The following is a 21,403-nucleotide window of genomic DNA, read 5'->3' as shown; positions in this document are numbered from 1 at the left end:
CCATTTAGAAGAAATTGATTACCTGAAGACACACAGAAGATTTGGAATTAAGAAGATAAAGGAAAGAGTTATAGTAGGTTACTTTCATCCTTCCTTTGATAATATAGGGGCATTCTGCCCTCAGACTACGCCTACGGTTCTACATTTTTCTTCTTTATAAGAGACTCAAACAAGTTTACAATCCAAACTGATCTTAGACATCATCCAGACCACATTCATAATTTCACAGAGAAGAAAAACAGGCTCAGAGAGGTAAAAATATTTACCCAAGAACACACAACCAGTTGATATCAGAGGTGTCGTGTTCATCAGGACTGCTGTCCAAAACAGCACTTCCTCTGGGACTCCAAATGTGCTTACATTACTTTGGCATAATGACAGTTCTTGGCCCTGGCTACGCCAAAAACTCAGGGAACCAGTAGCTTTGGCATCTCTAGGGAGGTTGTCGGAAATATAGACCCTAAGACCCCGTCCCAGACCTACTGGATGAGTATTCCATTTTAACAAGATTCTCTAGGTGATTTGAGTGTTCACTGAAGTTTGAGAAGTGCTGCTCTAGAGAACGCTCAGTCAGAAGTGGAATACTTACTCGTTTAACTTGATCCTCAGTGCTCCAACCATAGTCTGCAGTGCTGTGGGGATCTGATCACTGCGCTGGTTGTTAATGTATTTTTTCCTGGCTTTCTAGCCTGTCTCTGAGGTCACAACCGTTGCCATGGAGATGATTAAGACATCACAGGCAAGATGAAGAGGTGAGATTGAGAACCTAGGCAACAAGAACAAAATATCCTTAAAGCATAAAGTTCAAAATGGTCAGTTTTCCCTGCATTGATAACAAGAGTTAAGAAACCAGGAGATGCTTAAAAACACACCCTAATCATTTGTATATTGGTTGAACTTTTCTGATACATATTTAATTCCCCTTATTGTCCTTTCCTTGTGCTATGTAGCATTTAAATTGTCCCTTTGTGGGCAAAAAGTGTGTATCACTGAATGCAAGATTTGATTCCCTAAGTTTCATTTGATGGCACCTCCTCTCTAGACCTATAGAAGGTATTACTGGAAGAATTAATTAATTAAACATTGCTGGCAGAAACTTGGGCTGGAAACTTGCCCAAATCATCAGTTGGATGATTTGACTGAAGACTTGTTTGCTACTCAGTTTTCTCTTTTATGTATGAGGAATGACTATTTTGTCTACCTAAAAGGGGTGTTGTGATGAAACCGTGAATGTTGTTGTTAATGAAACAACAAGGGTGTTGTTAATGAAACAATAGGTAGGTGCTCTGAGTAGCAACAAAAAAATGAGTGATTTGCTTCCAAGTTTGTTCCAATGTACGTCTACAATGCCAGTGGTGAGACTCTTCCCTCATTGCACAGTACTGAAGTAGGAAGAAACTGTCATACATCCTTTCCTCTTTAACATATCTCACCTACCTATTTTCCTATTTACCTTTCAGAGATCTTCCACTTTCCAGAACCATCCGTGAGTTTCTTACTGCCTACCCAGTAGGTGTCAACTAATAAAAGATGTTAATTAATTATTGAAGCTTAATGATTGACCTTTATCAAGGCCTTCCGTTTTTCCCCTCAACTTTAATGTGTATAAGAATCTTCTTGGTCCCAGTCTCTAGCAATTTTGATTCAGTGAGCCTGGAGTGGATACGTGGAACCTGTACCAGTTGGGTAGCAGACTTCTTTAGCTGGTGAATGTGAAAGTGAAGTCGCTCAGTCGTGTCCGACTCTTTGTGACCCCATGGACTGTAGCCTATCAGGCTGCTCCATCCACGGGATTTTCCAGGCAAGAGTGCTGGAGTGGATTGCCATTTCCTTCTCCAGGGGATCTTCCCGACCCAGGAATCGATCCCGGGTCTCCTGCATTGCAGGCAGATGCTTTACCGTCTGAGCTACCAGGGAAGCTCTAAAAGCCATACACACAGACATCATGGAATAAAGCCATATTAGTGCATCTCAGAGAAGTAGGGATAGGGAGATCACATATTAAAGAAGTAGGGATGGGGGGATGACATTTGTAGGTAGGAGGTTGACCCTCAAATGACATGAAATAGGTGGTAGCCTATTCTACCTCCATATAGAGCTCACAAAGAGCCCTCACTGTCCTTAACAACTGTTCATCTCTCCCCGATAGTAGAGAGCAAGAGTTCAGCACGGAGGTTCTCGAGTTTTACAGACCTGGGTGCAAACCCTGGCTTTCCAAAACCTGAGTAACTCTGGACAAGTTATTTAACCTCTCTGATAATTGGTTGCAAAAATTTAAAATGGAGATGATTTTAATGCCTGCCTCATGGTGTCATGAGGATTAAATGAGATGAAAAGAGATTAGCAAAGCTCCATGCAGATGGCAATGCTCCATAAATGTTAGCTATCATTATTCTAGGTCCATAGTCTGTGTTTTAGAATTTAAATTATTTTCAGATTTTAGAAGGTGACACAGAGTATGTACTGTTTATTATATAACACTCCCAATAGTGTCTGGGAAAACATCTCATAATTTATCTTTTAACGTTTCTGCAAGAAAAATGTCTAAATATTCCAAGACTAAGTTCATGTGACTGCAGGTCAGGTTTCTGTGCCAAATGAGTTTTGGCACCAAATTCATAATAATAATAATAAAAAGTAGCTTCTGTTGTATACAGCATTCATCTCCGAATGGAAGATAAGTGTTTGTGCACCTCTACCACACTCTTTTGGGGGAGATGTGCAATTATTACTTTTCCTTCTCTGTCATTGCTTTCTGCCCTTTCTACCCTCAGAAATTCTAGAATATCTGTTAAGGTCTCCAGTTTCTTTACAGAATTATGTATTCAAAATGACAAATCATTTAATGTTTTCCTAATTAATGTGGCACTGGTGAAACACTTGCTAAAACTGTAAGCATTAACCCAAATGCAAATCTTACAACAGCACTGTTGTTAATGGCAATTGCCTAAACTCTCCAAAAAACCTACCTTGCCATATCATTTCGGAAATTGCTCTCCTTTCAGAAGTCAGTGGCCTCCTATTGAATTGTCCCAACAGATCCTCAGGAGTCGGCTGACAGTCTGGCAGAGTTCCAGACCACAGCCTTTTGGAGATGAAGTGGAAACAGAGCTCATTACTCAAATGAACAGGCTTGAGGGATCCAACTTCTGAGCCTGGATCAGGTCTGATAGAGAACTACACATGCTTAAACTTTTCCTTAATCAGTATGAGTATCAACTACGAAAACAACAGCATGAAAGTAGGCTTATTGAACTATTGAAGGTCGCTTGGATATTTGTCTTCAGTTTGACTCTAAGCCATAGTTAAGAGAGTCCCCAGATGAAAAATTGCACCACTCTGCGGTTTGCTAAGACTCCTTTTGGAGAAGGACCTGCTGTAACCTGCTGTATTTAAGAGACCTTTGAGACCTCACCCTGTTATATTTTCAAGCTGTTCTGCATAACCAATTGGAGGAGACACTTTGAACTAGGGTTATGCATCTACTGCCAGCAGAGTAGTTGCATTCTTACTCTTGGTCTCCAGATATTCTAAGGGGTGCCTTTCAGTCAGTTCAGTCGCTCAGTCGTGTTGACTCTTTGTGACCCCATGAATCGCAGCATGCCAGGCCTCCCTGTCCATCACCATCTCCCGGAGTTCACCCAGACTCAAGTCCATCGAGTCCGTAATGCCATCCAGCCATCTCATCCTCGGTCGTCCCCTTCTCCTGTTGCCCCCAATCTCAACCAGCATCAGAGCCTTTTCTAATGAGTCAACTCTTCGCATGAGGTGGCCAAAGTACTGGAGCTTCAGCTTTAGCATCATTCCTTCCAAAGAAATCCCAGGGTTGATCTCCTTCAGAATGGACTGGTTGGGCATCCTTGCAGTCCAAGGGACTCTCAAGAGTCTTCTCCAACAGCACAGTTCAAAAGCATCAATTCTTCGGCGCTCAGCCTTCTTCACAGTCCACCTCTCACATCCATACATGACCACAGGAAAAACCATAGCCTTGACTAGACGGACCTTAGCCGGCAAAGTAATGTCTCTGCTTTTGAATATACTATCTAGGTTGGTCAGAACTTTTCTTCCAAGGAGTAAGCGACTTTTAATTTCATGGCTGCAGTCACCATCTGCAGTGATTTTGGAGCCCAAAAAAATAAAGTCTGACACTGTTTCCACTGTTTCCCCATCTATTTCCCATGAAGTGATGGGACCGGATGCCATGATCTTCGTTTTCTGAATGTTGAGCTTTAAGCCAACTTTTTCACTCTCCTCTTTCACTTTCATCAAGAGGCTTTTTAGCTCCTCTTCACTTTCTGCCATGAGGTGGTTTCATCTGCATATCTGAGGTTCTTGATTTTTCTCCTGGCAATCTTGATTCCAGCTTGTGCTTCTTCCAGTCCAGCATTTCTCATGATGTACTCTGCATAGAAGTTAAGTAAGCAGGGTGACAATATACAGCCTTGACGTACTCCTTTTCCTATTTGGAACCAGCCTGTTGTTCCATGTCCAGTTCTCACTGTTGTTTCCTGACCTGCATACAGATTTCTCAAGAGGCAAGTCAGGTGTCTGATATTCCCATCTCTTTCAGAATTTTCCACAGTTTCTTGTGATCCACACAGTCAAAGGCTTTGGCATAGTCAATAAAGCAGAAAGAGATGTTTTTTCTGGAACTCTCTTGCTTTTTCCATGATCCAGTGGATGTTGGCAATTAGATCTCTGGTTCCTCTGCCTTTTCTAAAACCAGCTTGAACAGCAGGGAGTTCATGGTTCACGTATTGCTGAAGCCTGGCTCGGAGAATGGTGAGTATTACTTTACTAGCATGTGAGATGAGGGCAATTGTGCGGTAGTTTGAGCATTCTTTGGCATTGCCTTTCTTTGGGATTGGAATGAAAACTGACATTTTCCAGTCCTGTGGCCACTGCTGAGTTTTCCAAATTTGTTGGCATATTGAGTGCAACACTTTCACAGCGTTATCTTTCAGGATTTGAAACAGCTCAACTGGAATTCCATCACCTCCACTAGCTTTGTTTGTAGTGTTGCTTTGTAAGGCCCACTTGAGTTCACATTCCAAGGTGTCTGGCTCTAGATTAGTGATCACATCATCATGATTATCTCAGTCGTGAAGATCTTTTTTGTACAGTTCTTCTGTGTATTCTTGCCACCTCTTCTTAATATCTTTTGCTTCTGTTAGGTCCTTACCATTTCTGTCGTTTATTGAGCCCATCTTTGCATGAAATGTTCCCTTGGTATCTCTAATTATCTTAAAGAGATCTCTAGTCTTTCCCATTCTCTTCTTTTCCTCTATTTCTTTGCATTGATCGCTGATGAAGGCTTTCTTATCTCTTCTTGCTATTCTTTGGAACTCTGCATTCAGATGCTTATATCTTTCCTTTTCTCCTTTGCTTTTCACCTCTCTTCTTTTCACAGCTATTTGTAAGGCCTCCCCAGACAGCCATTTTGCTTTTTTGCATTTCTTTTCCATGGGGATGATCTTGATCCCTGTCTCCTGTACAATGTCACAAACCTCATTCCATTGTTCATCAGGCACTCTATCTATCAGATCTAGTCCCTTAAATCTATTTCTCACTTCGAATGTATAATCATAAGGGATTTGATTGAGGTCATATCTGAATGGTCTACCGGTTTTCCCTATTTTCTTCAATTTCAGTCTGAATCCTGAATCTGGTAATATCTCCTGAATCTGGTAATAAGGAGTTCGTGATCTGGTAATATCTCCTGAATCTGGTAATAAGGCGTTCATGATCTGAGCCACAGTCAGTTCCTGGTCTCATTTTTGTTGTCTCTATAGAGCTTCTCCATCTTTGGCTGCAAAGAATATAATCAATCTGATTTCGGTGTTGACCATTTGGTGATGTCCATGTGTAGAGTCTTGTCTTGTGTTGTTGGAAGAGGGTGTTTGCTATGACCAGTGCATTTTCTTGGCAAAACGCTATTAGTCTTTGCCCTGCTTCATTCCGCATTCCAAGGCCACATTTGCCTGTTACTCCCGGTGTTTGTTGATTTCCTACTTTTGCATTCCAGTCCGCTATAATGAAAAGGACATCTTTTTTGGGTGTTAGTTCTGAAAGGTCTTGTAGGTCTTCATAAAGCCGTTCAACTTCAGTTTCTTTAGCGTTACTTGTTGGGGCATAGACTTGGATAACTGTGATATTGAATGGTTTGCCTTGGAAATGAACAGAGGTCATTCTTTCGATTTTGAGATTGGATCCAAATACTGCATTTCGGACTCTTTTGTTGACCATGATGGCTACTCCATGTCTTCTGAGGGATTCCTGCCCACAGTAGTAGATATAATGGTCATCTGAGTTAAATTCACCCATTCCAGTCCCTTTTAGTTCGCTGATTCCTAGAATGTCAACGTTCACCCTTGCCATCTCCTGTTTGACTACTTCCAATTTGCCTTGGTTCATGGACCTGACATTCCAGGTTCTTATGCAATATTGCTCTTTACAGCATCGGACCTTGCTCCTATCACCAGTCACATCCACAGCTGGGTATTGTTTTTGCTTTGGATCCATCCCTTCATTCTTTCTGGAGTTATTTCTGCACTGATCTCCAGTAGCATACTGCGCATGTAATGACCTGGGGAGTTCCTCTTTTGGTACCCTATCATTTTGCCATTTCATACTGTTCATGGTGTCCTCAAGGCAAGAATACTGAAGTGGCTTGCCATTCCCTTCTCCAGTGGACCACATTCTGTCAGACCTCTCCACCATGACCCGTCCGTCTTCGGTTGCCCCGTAGGCATGGCTTGGTTTCTTTGAGTTAGACAAGGCTGTGGTCCTAGTGTGATTAGATTGACTAGTTTTCTGTGAGTATGGTTTCAGTGTGTCTGCCCTCTGATGCCCTCTTGCAGCACCTACCACCTTGCTTGGGTTTCTCTTACTTTGGGCCTGGGGTATCTCTTTATGGCTGCTCCAGCAAAGCACAGCCTCTGCTCCTTACCTTGGACGAGGGGTATCTCCTTATCGCCGCCGTTCCTGACCTTCAACATGGGATAGCTGCTTTAGGCCCTCCTGTGCCTGCTCAGCCACTGCTCCTCGGGTTGCTCCTCCCGGCCGCCAGCCCTGGCATCGGGCTCGGGGTGGCTCCTCAGGGTCACCGCCCCTGGCCTTGGGCACGAAGTGGCTTCTCCCGGCTGCCCCTGACCTCGGATGCTGGGTGTCTCCTCCTGGCCGCCACTGACCTCGGACACGGGGTCACTCCTCCTGGCCGTTCCTGCGCCGTCACAGCCTGGCACTCTGCGCCGGTGTCCCTGACTTCAGACGTGGGGTAGCTTTCAGCTGCGCTTAGTGCGCTGGCCCGCAGCCGCTGCCTGCACTTATAGAAGCTAAATGTCAGCATATTATTCGTTCAGTTGTGTCCAACTTTTTGCGACCCCATGGGCTATAGTCTGCCAGACTCCTCTGTTCGTGGAATTCTCTAGGCAAGAATACTAGAGTGGGTTACCATTCCCTTCTATAGGAGATCTTCCTGACCCAGGATCAAACCTGGCTTCCTGCCTTCTAGGCAGATGCTTTACCATCTGAGCTACCAGGGAAGCCCAAAGGAGCTAAACTGGTACACAAATAACCGTCATAAGGTAACCACAGGGGCATACTGTTTGGACTTATCTGAAGACTTGGCTGTGACCCCAGCTCTACCACCATCTGTACTGACAAACTTGGGCAAGTTACTTCGTCTCTCTGGGTCAGTTTCTGAATCCGCATAATGAAAGGAGAGGTTTCTCAATGTTTATCAAGATAAGATATCATGATTCACAAGGGTTATCAGGAGGCCTAGGAATCTGTATTTTTATGTTGCAGTTGAGTTCAGTTGCTCAGTTGTGTCCGATTCTTTGAGACCCCATGGACTGCATCATGCCAGGCCTCCCTGTCCATCAACAACTCATGGAGTTTATGCAAACTCATGTCCATTGTGTCAGTGATGCCATCCAACCACAGCCAGGGATTCAATCTGAAGAGATGAATGGTGTCGGCGATGATGATGTAGCCTCTGACTCAAAGTGTGGGACTACATGTTTATTTCAAGCTTCAGGTTCTCTTCTTTAGTTTGAAAAAAGCATTAGATCAGAGGTTTGATGTTTTTAGTTTCCCCCACCCAGATTTACTTTACTTAAGTTGTGATTACATTCTGACTCATGCTACATTCCTCCGGAGAAGACAATGGCACCCCACTCCAGTACTCTTACCTGGAAGATCCCATGGACGGAAGAGCCTGGTAGGCTTCAGTCCATGGGGTGCGAAGAGTCGGACACGACTGTGCGACTTCACTTTCCCTTTTCACTTTCATGCATTGGAGAAGGAAATGGCAACCCACTCCAGTGTTCTTGCCTGGAGAATCCCAGGGAAGGGGAACCTGGTGGGCTGCCGTCTCTAGGGTTGCACAGAGTTGGACACGACTGAAGTGACTTAGCAGCAGCAGCATGCTACATTCCTCAGTTTATTTCTTATCTTTCTACATCCTGTTTGCCCCTAGCATCTTAAGATCATTATCTCCTAAAAAGGCTTCTAGCTATTCTTAATTAATCCTAAACCTCAAACTCAGCAAACTTCTTTTGCCATAAACATTCCCCTCACAAACAGGTCTCAGATAATAATCCTTCCCATGGCCTCAAGCTGCAGCCTACGTGCTCATCCTGGGACATTCTTTCGGAAGATCCTTGAAAAATGTCAATGATTATTTTATAGATTATTTTCTGGCACAACTGGAGAAGGCTTTGTGCTTTCTCATGCTTCTCTCAAGCACCTTAACATTCTTTCCAGCCAACTCAACCAAAGAAAGGAAAGAACAAGTCAGAATCACAAGGCCTAACTCCTTCATCCTGGGACTATGCCTGCGAGATGAGGAGAGGGGGTTGGGGCCGTGCCTCCATTTTGTCAGTAATGCCTAATGCGGCTCCCAACATGTTGTCCCCTTCTCCTCCTACCTTCAATCATTCCGAGCATCAGGGTCTTTTCAAATGATTCAGTTCTTCGCATCAGGTGGCCAAAGTATTGGAGTTTCAGCTTCAGCATCAGTCCTTCCAATGTACAGTCCGGACTAATTTCCTTTAGGATGAACTGGTTGGATCTCCTTGCAGTCCAGGAGACTCTCAAGAGTCTTCTCCAACACCACAGACCAAAAGGATCAAATCTTCGGTGCTCAGCTTTCTTTATAGTCCAACTCTCACATCCATACATGACTACTGGAAAAGCCATAGCCTTTACTAGACTGAACTTTGTTCTCAAAGTAATGTCTCTGCTTTCTATTTGTTTGTTTATTGATTGATTGATTGATTGATTTTACCTATCCTCTTTGCACAACCGGCCAGCGCACTAAGCGGGGCCGAGAGGAGCTACCCCACTTTCGAGGTCAGGGGCAGAAGCCGAGAGTGCCAGGCTGTGACGGTGCAGGAACGGCCGAGAGGAACTACCCCACGTCCGGGGTCAGGGGCGGCGATCAAGAGGAGCCACGCTTCGCCCAATGCCAGGGGCGGCAGCGCTTGGAGGACCAACCCCACGTCCAAGGAGCAGTGGCTGCCTGGGCGCAGGAGGGCCTAGAGGTGCCATCCAACGTTGCAAGTCAGGAAGGGCGGCAGTGAGGAGACACCTCTCATCCAAGGTAAGGAGTAGTGGCTGTGTGTTGCTGGAGGAGCCATGAAGAGATATGCCATGCCCAAGGTAAGAGAATCCCAAGTAAGATGGTAGGTGTTACAAGAGGGCAGAGGGCAGACACATTGAAACCATACTCACAGAAAACTAGTCAATCTAATCACACTAGGACCACAGCCTTGTCTAACTCATTAAACTAAGTCATGCCCGTGGGGTAACCCAAGACGGGCAAGTCATGGTGCAGAGGTCTGACAGAATGTGGTCCACCGGAGAAGGGAATGGCAAACCACTTCAGTATTCTTGCCTTGAGAACCCCATGAACAGTATGAAAAGGCAAACTGATAGGATACTGAAAGAGGAACTCCCCAGGTCAGTAGGTGCCCAATATGCTACTGGAGATCAGTAGAGAAATAACTCCGGAAAGAATGAAGGGATTGAGCCAAAGCAAAAACAATACCCAGCTGTGGATGCGACTGGTGATAGAAGCAAAGTCCGATGCTGTAGAGAGCAATATTGCATAGGAACATGGAATGTCAGGTTTCTGCAGGAAGGAAGTGTCTGAATATTCAGAGACTAGGTTTATGGCAGTTTGGGTCAGGTTTTTCTGAAAAATGAGTTTTGGCACCAAATTAACAACAACAACAAAAAGTATTACATTGTGCAGAGCTTTTTTTTATTTCAGAATTGAAGATCAGGGTTTGTGAACCTCTTCCAAACTCTTCTGGGGGTTGTTCAGTCACTCAGTCGCGTCTGAATCTGTGACCCCAGGAACTGCAACACGCCAGGCTTCTCTGTCCTTCACCATCTCCTGGAGCTTGCTCAAACTCATGTCCTTTGAGTTGGTGATGCCATCCAACCATGTCATCCTTTTTTTCACCTCCTTCTCCTCCTGCCTTCAATATTTCCCAGCATGAAGGTCTTTTCCAATGATTCAGCCCTTTGCATCAGGTGGCCAAATTATTGGAGTTTCAGCTTTAGCATCAGTTGTTCTAATAAATATTCAGGAATGATTTCCTTTAGGATTGATTGGTTTGATCTCCTTGCTGTACAAGGGACTCTCAAGAGGCTTCTGCAAAACCACAGTGCGAAAGCATCAGTTTTTTTCGCACTCAGCCTTCTTTATGGTCCAGCTCTCACACCCATACTTGACTAATGGAATAACCATAGCTTTGACTATATGGACATTTGTTGACAGGTAAAGTCTCTACTTTTAAATATGCTGTCTATGTTTGTCATAGCCTTTCTTCCAAGGAGCAAGTGTCTTTTAATTTCATGACTGCAGTCACCATCCACAGTGATTTGGAGCCCGAGAAAATAAAGTCTCTCACAGTTTTCATTGTATACCCATCCGTTTGCTGTGAAGTGATGGGACCAAATGCCATGATCTTAGTGTTTTGAATGTGTAAATCACTTTCAAATGGCCAGCTTTTTTGCTTTCCTGTTCCACCTTCATCACGTGGCTCTTTAGTTCCTCTTTGCTTTCTGCCATAAGGGTGGTGTCACCTGCATATCTGCGGTTGTTGATAGTTCTCCCACCAATCTTGATTCTAGCTTGTGCTTCATCTAGCCCAGCATTTCACATGATGTACACTGCATATAAGTTAAGTAAGCAGGGTGATAATATACAGCCCTGACATACTCCTTTCCCAATTTGGAACCAGTCTGTTGTTCCATGTTCGGTTCTAACTGTTGCTTCTTGACCTGCATACAGGTTTCTCAGGAGGCAAGTAAGGCGGTCTTATATTCCCATCTCTGTAAGAATTTTCCACTTTTGTTATGATCCACATAGTCAAAGGCTTTAGCATAGTCAATGAAGCACAAGCAGACATTTTTTTCTGGAACTCTCTTGCTCTTTCTGTGATCCAACAATGATTAGTAATTTGATCTCTGGTTTTGCCGCCTTTTCTAAATCCAGCTGTTTCATATGCAAGTTCTCGGTTCACATTCTGTTGAAGCCTACCTTGGAGGGTTTTGAGGATGACCTTGGTAGCATGTGAAATGAATGCAATTGTGTGGTAGTTTGAACTTTCTTTGGCATTCATTGCCCTTTCTTGGTATTAGAATGAAAACTGACCTTTCCCAGTCCTGTGGCCACTGCAGAATTTCCCAAATTTGCTGACGTATTGAGTGCAGCACTCTAACAGCATCATTGTATAGGATTTGAAATAGCTCAGCTGGAAGTCCATCATTTCCACTAACTTTGTCTTTGTTCATCATGATACTTCCTAAGGCCCACTTCTCTTGACAGTCCAAGATATCCGGCTCTAGGTGAGTGATCATGCCATCATGGTTATCTTCGGTGTATTGTTGCCACCTCTTCTTAATCTCGTCTGCCCTCTGTTAGGTCCATCTGTTTCTGTCCTTCACTGCGCCCATCTTCACATGAAATGTTATCTTGGTATCTCTAATTTTCTACAACACTTCTCTAGTTTTTCCCATTCTATTGTTTCTCTCTATTTCTTTCCATTTTTCACCTAGGAAAGTTTCATTATCTCTCCTTGCTATTCTTCGGAACTCTGCGTTCACTTTTGCTTTTCTGTCCCTTTCTTCTGCCTTTTCTATCCACTCTCAGAAGTTCCAGAACATCTGTTTAGGTCTGCTGTTTCTTTACAGAGTTATGTCTTCAAAGTGGCAGATCACTTAATTTTTTCTAACTAATGCAGCACTGGTGAAACACTGGCTAAAATTACAAGTTCAGATCAGTTCAGTCGCTTCGTCATGTCTGACTGTTTGCCACTCCATGGACTTCAGCACGCCAGGCTTCCCTGTGCATCACCAACTCCTGGAGCTTGCTCAAACTCATATCCATCGAGCTGGTGATGCCATCCAACCATGTCATCCTCTGTTGTCCCCTTCTCCTCCCGCCTTCAATCTTTCCCAGCATCAGGGTTTTTTCCAATGAGTCAGTTCTTCGCATCAAGTAGCCAAAGTATTGGAGTTTCAGCATCAGTCCTTCCAATGAATATTCAAGACTGATTTTCTTTAGGATGGACTGGTGTATCTCTTTGCAGTCGAAGGGACTCTCAAGAATCTCCTCCAACAACACAGTTTGAAAGCATCAGTTCTTCGGTGCTCAGCTTTCTTTATAGTCCAACTCTCATATCCACACATGACTCCTGGAAAAACCAAAGCTTTGACTAGATGGACCATTGTTGGCAGAGTAATGTTTCTCCTTTTTAATGTGCTGTCTAAGTTGGTCATAACCTTTCTTCCAAGTAACAAGCATCTTTTATTTTCATGGCTTCAATCACCATCTGCAGTGAGTTTGGAGCCCAGAAAAGTAAAGTCTGTCACTGTTTCCACTCTTTCCCCATCTATTTGCCATGAATTGATGGGACCAGATGGCATGATCTTCATTTCCTGAATGTTGAGTTTTAGGTCAACTTTTTCACTCTCATCTTTCACTTTCATCAAGAGGTTCTTTAGTTCTTCTTCTCTTTCTGCCATAAGGGTGGTGTCCTCTACATATCAGGTTATCATTTCTCCCAGCAGTCTTGATTCCAGCTTGTGCATCATCCAGTGCAGCATTTCTCATGATGTATTCTGCTTATAAGTTAAATAAGCAGGGAGACAATATATAGCCTTGAACTCCTTTCCCGATCTGGAACCAGTCTGTTGTTCCATGGTCAGTTCTAACATTTGTCCAGTTCATCGTTTCCCCATCTATTTGCCATGAAGTGATGGGACTGGATGTCATGATATTAGTTTTTTGAATCCTGAGTTTTAAGCCAACTTTTTCATTCTCAGCTATCACTTTCATCAAGACGCTATTTAGTTCCTCTTCTCTTTCTGCTATAACTGTGGTGTCATCTGCATTTCTGAGGTTTGATATTTCTCCCAGCAATCTAAAATTACAAGCCTCAGCCCCAAGGGAAATCGTTCAATGGAACTGTTCAATGGCATTGCTTAATCCCTCAAAGAAAATCTACCTCGACATATTATTTTGGAAATTTAGAAGTCAATGGCTTTCTACTGGACTGTCCCTGCAGACCCTGTGGCCGAGCTGACAGTCTGGAGGAGTTCCAGACTACAATCTCTTGGAGATGAAGTAGAAACCGAGCTCATGACTCAAATGCACAGGCTTGATGGAACTAACTTGTGAGCCTGGATCAGGTCTGATAGAAAACTGCATATGCTTAAACTTTCCCTTAATCAGTATGAATTTCAACTACCAAAACAACAGCACAAAAATAGGCTTAGTAAACTATTGCAGGTCACTTTGATATATGTGTTCAGTTCAACTCAAAGCCACAGTTCCAGTGTTTCCCCAGATATAAAATTACTCCACTCTGGGGTTCCCTGAGACTCCATTTGGAGAAGTGCCTGCCAAACCCTGCTGCTTATCAGAGTGCTTTGAGACCTTACCCTGCTTTATTTTCAAGCTGTTCTACATAACCCATTGGAAGAGACACTTTGAACGAGGGTTATGCAACTATCCAGAGTAGTTGCATTCTTACTCTTGATCTCAGATCTTATGAGGGATGCTACAATACAAGATAAATGTATGTGTGTTAGTCACACTGTCATGTCTGACCCTTTGTATTGCGTGGACTCTAGTCTGCCAGGCTCTTCTGTCCATGGAATTCTCCAGGCAAGAATACGGGATTGTGTAACCAGTCCTTTCTCTAGAGATCTTCCTGACCCAGGGGTCAAACTTGGGTTTCCTGATTTGCAGGCAGATTCTTTAAAGTCTGGGATAGCAGGGAAGCCCATAGGATCTAAACTGATACACAAATAACCCTCATAATATGCCTAGAGGACATACTATTTGGTCTTATCTGAAGACTTCGCTGTGACTGCAGCTCTGCCACCATCTACACTAACAACCGTGGACAAGTCACTTCCTCTCTCTCGGTCAGTTTCTGAATCTGTACAATGAAAGGATTGGGTTTCTCAGTGTTCAGCAAGATAAGAAATCATGATTCAGAAGGGTTCGCAGGAGACATAGGAATCTGAATATTTACGTGTGGGTACCCCAAATTATTCTGCGTTATGATGTCTTTAGATTTTATTTTGGGAATATTGGGTGACTGTCTACACAAAACTCCTATACTTATTAGAGTTTTTCAAATTTCAGGATACATCAGAATCCCCTGGAATTTTAACATACCGATTTTGGGGCCTAACCCTTAGACAGTGTGATTACATGGGTCTGGGATGAGACCAGATAATTTTCATTCCAATTAAGCTCCATGGATAATGTTGATGTGGAAGTTTCCCCATCATTGTGCATTCATAACAAGTCACTTCATTTGTGTCCCACTCTTTGTGACCCTATGGACTATAGCCCACCAGGCTCTTCTGTCCATGGGATTTCCCAGGCCAGAATACTGGAGTAGGTTGCCATTACCTTCTCCAGGGGATCTTCTCAACCCATGGGTCGAACCTGTGTCTCTTAATCTCTGGTTATAGCAGGCAGGCTCTTTACTGCTAGTGCCACCTGGGAAGCCCCTTCAACACTTTCCAAAAACCTCTAGGCTGAGTAGTAGTCTGAAAAGGTCCTTTTGGCTTCGGCACTGTCTACGTTTTTGACCTTAGAAAATATTTGACTCCACAAGTGCCCCCTGAAGTGTATAAGATGTGGATTGCTTATTTCTAGACGCTGCATGGAGCAGCATAATCACCTCTAAACAGTGGGCTAGAACAGCACTCACTCAGGCATGGAACCTGTAATGGCTTTGAGGCAAGAGAGAGGATAGTAATTTAACTGATGCTTCTCTCAGGGCTCTGTAGTTCTTGCTGGGAGTTATGCACAAAGTTCCTCTGCTCTGTCAGTGAGTAAGGTAGAAAAATGGTCCTTATATTCCCATATCAGACACGGAACAGTCCAGCTGGGATCTATTTTCCCATTGCTATGACTCAGATCAGATCTCATAGCTTCCTTAAGATTCAACTTTCCTCTGGTCAGTTGCACCCACAGCTAGCTGCTTATGGAGTTCAACACATCATGAACACTCACTCCAATATTCCCTTTCAGTTCCCCAGACTTCCTTCTTAATGTGCACAGCACTATTAAGGAGCCTCAGCAGCCTTCCTGCTCAATGGGCCTATTACCATTCTTCTTAAGATCATGTTTCCCAGTCTCCTCCATCACCTAGCTTCTCTTCTTTGACTGTTCTCTGCTAGCAGCCGCATCACATGTCTGAATGATTCTGCTCAGTCACCAGCCATGATAAGATTGTCCCTGGAATACATGTCCAGTAACATGGTCCTTTCAATACATGACCCACTCGCACTGTTCTTTTCTCTCTGTCCAACAGAGCAGGCCTAGAAGCAATGGGACAGTTTTTCTAGGTAGACAAGGATCTGGATGTCTAACTAGATCCAGATAGGATCTGCCTAAAAGCAGATTAGGCAGACATCATATCACTAGGGTTGAACATAGAGCATTACATGGAATCAAGAGGAAACCCCAAAGACAGACTCTATTGCTTCTTGGTTGTACTTGCCAATGTGATTCAGGCCCTGAGGGATACCAACATTTCTATGTGTGGTAAATAAAAACATTAGGGAAAGTAGCCATGTTCTCGAGGTTTCTCAACCTAAAGATCAAGTGTGCTGCTACTTATAGCTCATAAGAGATGTTACAACATATGGCAGATAACCTTTGTAGCAGGATTGGGTCTCAGTCTCATGGCAGACCTTCAAGTGCTTAAGACATGGCAGGCCTCTGACACACTGTAACTATGGAGATTTTCACTCGTATTTGGCAAGAATAGGAAGGACAATTTCCGTGTTCCTTCAGTCGTACACAACATTTTGTGGGTCCCGGGGGTAATAACACTTATGACTTCTTGAGTGCCTAATTTATGCCGACTGCATATTCTTGTTGTACTGGCTGCCTGGAGCTGTATGTAAGAGAATTCTGGGCCTGTGACTGGCCTCACTGGTAGAATGTTGTAAAGGACTGTCAATGTCTGCCATGGGCTCTGGAGGCATAATGGCACCATGCTGAACATGTATTTGTTACCTCTCTCCTAGACCTTATAATCCTTACAGTGGTCTTACAAAGTAGGTATGATTATTTGCATTCTGTATATAAGGAAACCAAGCCCTTACCTCCACTTAAGAGCATGTAGTCATGCCCACTCCTGCTTTTAATCTCTCTCCCCTCACCGAAAAGCCTTCTAAGAATCTTCCCATGTTCACCTTAAGTTCAGCCTCCTCAATACAGTCTCTTCAGACTACCCAGGGGCTTCCCAGTTGCTCAGTGGTTCAAAATTCTTCTCCAGTGCAAGAGACACAGGAGAGCTGGGCTTGACTCCTGGGTATGGAAGATCTCCTGGATGAAGACGTGGCAACCCCACTCTAGTGTTCTTGCCTGTTCTTGCCTGGAGAATGCCATGGATAGAGGAGCCTGGCTGGCTACAGTCTATAGGGTTGCAAACAGTCGGACATGACTGAGCACCCAGAAGGGGTTTAGGGAATGTGGGAGATAGCAGAAGAGATTTGAGAATCTTGAACCTACTGTTTCCTAGGTTACTAAAATGACACTAAAACACAGCTCTGAAATTGTCTTGTGTCATTTTGGGGATTATGTAAAGGGAAAGACGCATAAATGCATCCCTAGTTGGGAAAGGGTAAAACTATATATTGAGTTCACTATTGGCTTCTATCCATATATAGCTTTGAACCAAGACTACATCCGAAATTATCCCAATGGGTTAAGAAAAAGAATTCACAGTATGGTATTGTGAGTGGAATAGGACAGAGTAACCTATCCTATGTGTCAGTTTTAAAGATCCTTTCTCATCCAGAGATATCTGTGTTGTTTTTCCATCGTGTATCGTTTTGGTTTGGGACCATGTATTATTTGCCAAATCTTCTGCAGATATCTCAAATATTTGTAGTACTTGTGTGCTATTTATTCATTATTGTGAGAAATACTTCTGTTATGGTTATTGTGCACCAGGTACTATTTCATGTTTTTTATAAATACTAATTTAGATCCACAATCCTCTATGTGTGTCAGTTGCTCAGTTGTGCCCTACTCTGCGACCCCATTGACTGCAGCCCATCAGGCTCCTCTATGCATGGAATTCTCCAGGCAAGAATACTGGAGTGGATTGCCATTCCCTTCTCCGACCCAGGGATTGAACCTGGGTCTCCTGCATTGCAGGCAGATACTTTACTGTGTGACTCACCAGGGAAACCCTCACAATCTATAGAAAGTAGGATATTGAGGCACAGAGAGGTTAAGGAAACTGAAAATGTTCATCTAGCTCGTGAGAGGTAGAGTCCAGGACTTGAACCCAGGCAGACTTCCTCACTCTTTAACCCACTATACTTGCTTTGTTCTTGGCAAACGAGCAGGTGATGATGATGGGAAACGAAGTCCTATGCCACAAACTTTCCCCCAAATCTTAAGCAGCCATCTCACATTTGTTGAAGTAATGGCTGAACATTGGGACAGAAATTTGTATTCCTTTTGGAAGGTGATGGGTTTACACAGGATTCGTTTGCATGTGCCAAGTAGGCCAAGTAAAACTCATGAATCCGAAAGACTCTACAAGCTTCTGGTAGCAGAAAGTCTGGGACTTCTTGTATTAGAGGGTTAAATTGGATCAGAGTACACAAGTCTGTTCTTTGCCTAATACCACCAAAGCAATGTAGAAACTTTCTTTTTCTGCTACTTTTTTTTTCTGCTCCTAGGCATTGGCTCCTCAAACCTGTATAAGAGATTGAGCTACAAATAGTGTAGTAGGAAAATCATTGTATCAGAATTCTTTGTGCTTCTGTAAAAGGATTTTATTAGTTTCAAGGCTAAACACCTTGAAGCATAGGTGGATTTAGTGATTCAAAAGCTATCATCATGTGCATGGGCCCCAATGTTCACAGCAGCACTATTTACAATAGCCAAATACAAAAGCAACCCGAGTGACCATCAACAGACGAATGGAAAAACATGTGGTATAATCTATAATGGAGTATTTGTCAGCCAAAACACAGAATGATAGGCTCTCCCATTTGTAAGAACATGGATAGACCTGGACATTACTCAGTCAGTTCGGTTCAGTCACTCAGTCATATCTAACTTTTTGAGACCCCATGGACTGAAGCATGCCAGGCTTCCCTGTCCATCACCAGCTCCTGGAGCTTGCTCACTCATGTCCATTGAGTCGGTGATGCCATCCAACCGTCTCATCTTTTGTCGACCCCTTCTCCTGCCACCTTCAACCTTTCCCAGCATCAGAGTCTATTCCAGTAAGTCAGTTCTTCCCATCAGGTGGCCAAAGTATTGGAGCTTCAGCTTCAGCATCAGTCCTTCCATTGAATATTGAGGACTGATTTCTTTTACAATCGACTAGTTGGATCTCCTTGCAGTCCAAGGGACTCTGAAGAGCCTTCTCCATCACTACAGTTCAAAAGCATCAATTCTTTGGTGCTCAGCTTTCTTTACAGTCCACTTCTCACATCAATACATGACTCCTGGAAAAACCATAACTTTGACTACATGGGCCTTTGTTGGCAAAGTAATGTCTCTGCTTTTTAATATGCTGTCTAGGTTGGTCATAGCTTTTCTTCCATCTTTTAATTTCATGGCTGCAGTCACCATCTGTACTCACTTTGGAGCCCAAGAAAATAAAGCCTGTCACTGTTTCCATTGTCCCAATCTGTTTGCCATGTACTGATGGCAGCAGATGCCATGATCTTAGTTTTTTGAATCCTGAGTTTTAAGCCAACTTTTTCACTTGCCTCTTTCACTTTCATCAAGAGGCTTTTAGTCCCCCTTTGCTTTCTGCCATAAGTGTGGTGTCATCTGTATATCTGAAGTTATTGATATTTCTCCTGGCAATCTTGATTCCAGCTTGTGCTTCATCCAGCCTGGCATTTCGCATGATGGACTCTGCATATAAGTTAAATAAGCAGGGTGACAATATATAGCCCTGATGTCCTCCTTTCCCAAGTTGCAGCCAGCCAGTTGTTCCAATGCTTCTTGACCTGCATACAGATTTCTCAGGAGGCAGGTAAGGTGGTCTGATATTCCCATCTCTTTAAGAATTTTCCACAGTTTGGTGTGATCCATGCAGTCAAAGGCTCTTGTGTGGTTGCTAAAGCAGAGGTCGATATTTTTCTGGAATTCTCTTGCTTTTTCTAAGATCCAACGGATGTTGGCTATTTGGTCTCTGGTTCCTAAGCGTCTTCTAAATCCAGCTTGAACATCTGGAAATTCACAGTTCACATACTGTTGAAGCCTGGCTTGGAGAATTTTGAGCATTACTTTGCTAGCGTGAGAGATGAGTACAATTGTGCAGTAGTTTGAACATTTTTTGGCATTGCCTTTCTTTGGAATTGGAATGAAAGCTGACTTTTTCCAGTCCTGTGGCCACTGCTGAGTTTTCCAAATTTGCTGGCCTGTTGAATGCAGCACTTTAACAGCATTATGTTTTAGGAGTTGAAATAGCTAAACAGGAATTCCATTACCTCCACTAGCTTTGCTCATAGTGATGCTTCCTAAGGCCTACTTGACTTCGCGTTCCAGGATGTCTGGCTCTAGGTGAGTGATCACACCATAGTAGTTTGCTGGGTCATTAAGATCATTTTTGTATAGTTTTTCTGTGTATTCTTGCCACATCTTCTTAATGGCTTCTGCTTCTGTTAGGTCCTTACCGTCTCTGTCCTTTCCTGTGCCCATATTTGCATGAAAATTTACCTTGGTGTCTCTAATTTGCTTGACGATACCTCTAGTCTTTCCTGTTCTACTGTTTTCCTCTATTTCTTTGCGTCGATCTCTGGGGAAGGTTTTCTGATCACTCCTTGCTCTTCTTTGGAACTCTGCATTCAGATGGATATGTCTTTCCTTTCCTCTTTTGCCTTTCACTTCTCTTCTTTTCACAGTTATTTCTAAAGCCTCCTCAGACAACCATTTTTCCTGTTTGCATTTATTTTCCTTTTGGATGATCTTGATCACTGCCTCCTATACAGTGTCACGAAACTCCATCCATACTTCTCCAGGCACTCTCTCTATCAGATCTAATCCTGCATATCTATTTGTTGCTTCCAGTGTACAATCATAAAGGATTTGTTTCAGGTCATACCTGAATGGTCTAGTGGTTTTCCCTACTTTCTTTAATTTAAATCTGTATTTTTGACAGGGAGTTCATGGCCTGAGCCACAGTCAGCTCCCGGTCTTTTTTTTTTTTTTTTTGCTGACTGTATAGTGTTTCTCCATCTTCAGCTGCAATGAATATAATGAATCTGGTTTGGCTATTAACCATCTGGTGATGTTCATGTGTAAAGTCATCTCTTTTGCTGTTGGAAGAAGGTGTTTGCTATAACCAGTGTGTTCTCTTGGCACATCTCTGTAGGCCTTTGTCCTGGTTTATTTTGTCCTCCATGCCCAAACTTGCCTGTTAATCCAGGTACCTCTTGACTTCCTACTTTTGCATTCCAGTCCCCTCTGATAAAAAGGACTTTTTTTTCTTTTTCTTTTAAGAGACATACAGGAACAGGAACGGAACGTCGCTCAGTCGTGTCCGACTCTTTGCGGCCCCTAAAACATCCCAACTACATTTTTTAGGGTAATGGGATTTATGTCATCAGTTACATCTCAGGAAAGAAAACAGCAGCCATAAGGAAAATGTCTATAGTGACTCTTTCCTCAAAATACTGATGAAAGTCCAAAAGACCAAAAGATTACTGAATAGTATTTTAAAAGGCTTTAGTAACAAAAACCAAAATGCTGTTCAGATTTATTTTGTGTCCATACAAGGATTTCTGCATAAGTGTAGAATGATAAATTTTCACTGAAGCAGTGAGGATAGAGAAGACTTGGAAGGGGTGTGCTGAAGAGATTACTGGCCTG

Source organism: Budorcas taxicolor, chromosome X (assembly GCF_023091745.1).
Source record: "Budorcas taxicolor isolate Tak-1 chromosome X, Takin1.1, whole genome shotgun sequence".
Lineage (NCBI taxonomy): Eukaryota > Metazoa > Chordata > Mammalia > Artiodactyla > Bovidae > Budorcas > Budorcas taxicolor.
This window is presented reverse-complemented; position numbering follows the sequence as displayed.